Source organism: Camelus bactrianus, chromosome 19 (assembly GCF_048773025.1).
Source record: "Camelus bactrianus isolate YW-2024 breed Bactrian camel chromosome 19, ASM4877302v1, whole genome shotgun sequence".
Lineage (NCBI taxonomy): Eukaryota > Metazoa > Chordata > Mammalia > Artiodactyla > Camelidae > Camelus > Camelus bactrianus.
In genome coordinates, this window is record NC_133557.1 from 7,436,259 (window position 1) to 7,439,703 (window position 3,445).

Sequence of the window (3,445 nt, forward strand, 5' to 3'; positions counted from 1 at the left end):
CCCAGTCCTATCTGAGAGGGGTGAGGAGGGTGGGGATGTGACTTTTCCTTCTCTCAACATTTTGCCCAGCGATATGCTACTGCTATGTGCTGGGCAGGACTGAGGTTTCCAGTTCACCAGCCCTAGGTCAGGAGTCCAGCTCCAGACCTCCAGCCCCTACTCACAGCCAAAGCTGTGACTGTCCGGGGTCAGGGTAGAGGTGGGCACAGTGAGCCCAGAAATAAAACTGCTCTGAGGGTTGTATTTTCAAAGCCAACCCAGAAGGTGTTTATCCCCCAACAAACACCTCTACAGGGTGTGGGGAGGGTTTGTGTGGGAGAGTATACTCTTGAATTGCTTGAAATTCCAGTCCGGAGGTCACCTCTGGGGCCGTGAAGAGGGGCCAGGACCACAGAGGGGTCATTTCAGAGCATCTCACACATCAGCTCTGGGTAACTCCTTCTGCCAATTAGACTGTAGATTATGTGCTCAGTTTGGAAAAAAAAAAAAAACGGTAAAAACAAGCTGCAATAAATACTTGCAACCATCTTTGTAAGAGGAAGGACTCCTCCCATCAGCCAGGATTTTGTTACAATGATGCTTTTAGGCAGCAGAAAGCTCATCTTCTCATGGAAAGGACAGTCTGGATGCTAGACTGTACGTATCAAGCTCTGGGCTCCCTTAAGGGGGTCTGGTGTGACCCTGGGACCTTGGCAGAAGACTAGGAAAAATTATCACATGTCTGCAAAATTATTCTGCTTCTCCAAGCTTGTTCTCACACAGCATTTTTTTTTTTTTGGTGGGACTAAATTTTTGGGTGCCTTTCCTTCCAAGGCTTATGACATGTTAAATGGTTTTTTAAAATTAATACAAGTACAAAAAATTCAAACAAAGGAGAAAAGTCAAATGGCACAAAAAGGCTATGAAAAGTCAGTCTCCCGCCCCGTACAAATCTTCAGGACCCTTCCCCAGAGGCAGTCATTATTATAAATTTGTTGCATTCTCTTGGAGATAGTCTAAAAGAGTCCTAGCCAATAGAAACATAATTAAGAATAAAAAATTATGCCATATTCTTTGGAGGATTGGGGGAGAAAATAGGTATTTCTCTCAGGATCTTTGGCTCTAGGAAGCATAGGGATGTCCTCAAATGGCTGGACAACCTCTTTCCTGCTAACTGCATCTGTGCCGCTTCCCCTCCCCCCCATCAACAGGCCCACAGTGCCTTCCACTTCCAGGCCCATCCTTGGTGCCACACAGAAGGCACTGGTATGGCCACTTCCAGGACAGTAGAAAAGCCACACTCATGCACTTATGGCATAGCCATTTCCAGATAACTGGTTTACCCGCTGCCTGTAGGAGTGCGCAGGGCCTGTTTCCACTCTCTCAACTGACCATTTCCTGCACTAATCCATCTGGAGCCCTGGGATCCCCCACTTCCCTCTGGAAGCCCCATCTTTCCAATTCTCTACCTCAGGGAAGTCCACAGTCCACCTTCTCTTCTCTTGGTCCAGGCTGTCCAAAGCTGCTCAACAGGCCTATCTCCAATCCACTCACCTCATCATTATTCTTTATGTTTGTCAGCAAGCTTTCCATTTCCATTTTCATTTTAAAGGGCCAGTAGTGTTTGCTTATTGAAGGAAACTTAGAAAATTCAACAAAGTAGAAAAAAAAGCTCACCCGCAGTCCATTCACCCAAACAGCCATTGATTATAATAAGATAAAATGAGGAGTCAGGAGGACATACGTGCACATGGATGAAACCTCCAAAATGCAGACAGTTTCTTGAAGGCTTGTGGGAAAGAGTCCTCAACCAGGTGGCCCTACATTCACTTTTGCACAGGGACCACACACCCATTATGGGCCAAGCACTGATCTGGCTTCTATAGGAAAAAGTCTCCCATGTTTTCTTCTGGACCTTGTGGTCAGAAGAACATTTTTTATGTCTTGAGGTCAGGGGTTGGGTAGAGAAGGCATCTCTCAGTAAGATACAAAATCCAGAAGCAATAAAGGAAAAAAGTGACAGACCTGTCTACTTAAAGATTAAAAACTTCTCATATCTGAGATTCCCTAGACTAAGTTAAGGGTGGTAGACTAGGAGAAAATATTTGCAATATACATGAAGATTTTATGTTCAGAGCATATAAAGAGCTCCTAAAACTCAACAAAAAGACAAATACAATAGAAACATGGGCAAAGGATATGACTAGAAAATTCTCAGACTTTGATACACATGGGAAAAGAGAAATGCACTCTAAAAAAGCAGTGACTACACTTTCTTCCCTTGGCTTCCAGAACACTATATGAGCTTGAATTTCCTCCCACCACTTCAGTTGTTCCTCCTGAGTTTCTGTTAGTCCTTTATTGAGCCCTTAACCTTGAAGAACCCAGGGTACTCTCTTTGGTCCTCTTTTCTTCTTTGTCTCCACCCATTTCCTTGAAGCCTCATCCAGCACCGGATTCGCAGCCTGTCTCCCTGCACCACAGCCTTCCTCTTGCCTACTCCTCATGCTACTCTAAAAAAATTTTTTTGAAAACACTGCAATTCATACACTGTTTTAAGAATCTGTCATTTGTATGTGTTTGGTACAGGAAGAGGTTTCAGGGATTCGTGTGTATGTATGCTTATGTACATATATGACATTATTTCTGTAGGTGCAAACGCATATATTTATGGCTAAATGCATGGAACAGCCCGGAAAGTGACATAATGAGATGTCATTAGTGTTTATTTATGGATTGTGGGATTATCATCAAATAGATTTAAAACTATAGTATTGCTTATAAACATAATCTAAATTTGTGCAACAATAGGCTACATCGATTGGGGTTCAACCATAATTGGAACAATATACAACCATTAAAAAGTATGTTGGTAACACTTTATCAATAAGGCAAAATTCTCATCGTCTGATGCCAGATAAAACAGCAGGAGATGCCAATACATAGTCTATACCGTCTGATGTCAGTTTTATGCAATAAATTAAAAAAGGAAAAAAACTGCATGCGCCTAGAGAAAAGACTGGAAGGAAATGTATCAGAAATTACCTGCGCATCTCTCCAGGTGTTGAGGTGAAAGGTGATATTTAGTTTCCTGTATTTTTCAGCTTCCGCAAAAACCGTGGGTTATTTTACCTTAATAAAAAAGACAAAACACAGCTGTTATTCTTTATTAGCAGCAATCGCTGCCCACGCGGCACAGAGGCCGGGCACAGAGCCTTGCCCACACGGTTGCCAGCGGGTCCCCGGACGCCCCAGCGCTGGCCGGTCCAGCAGGCCGAAGCGCCCCCGCGCGGTCGGTCGGGGCCGGCGGGGAAGGGGTGGGAGCGGACGGCTGGGAGGCGGCGCCGGGCGTCCCCGCGCTTCCCGCGAGATCCCGCTCCGCCCGCTCCGCCCCGCTCGCCGCGCTCCCTGCTCCCCGCGCCGCGGCACTTCCTGCCTACAGCGCCCGCGCCGCCCGCTCTCGCCC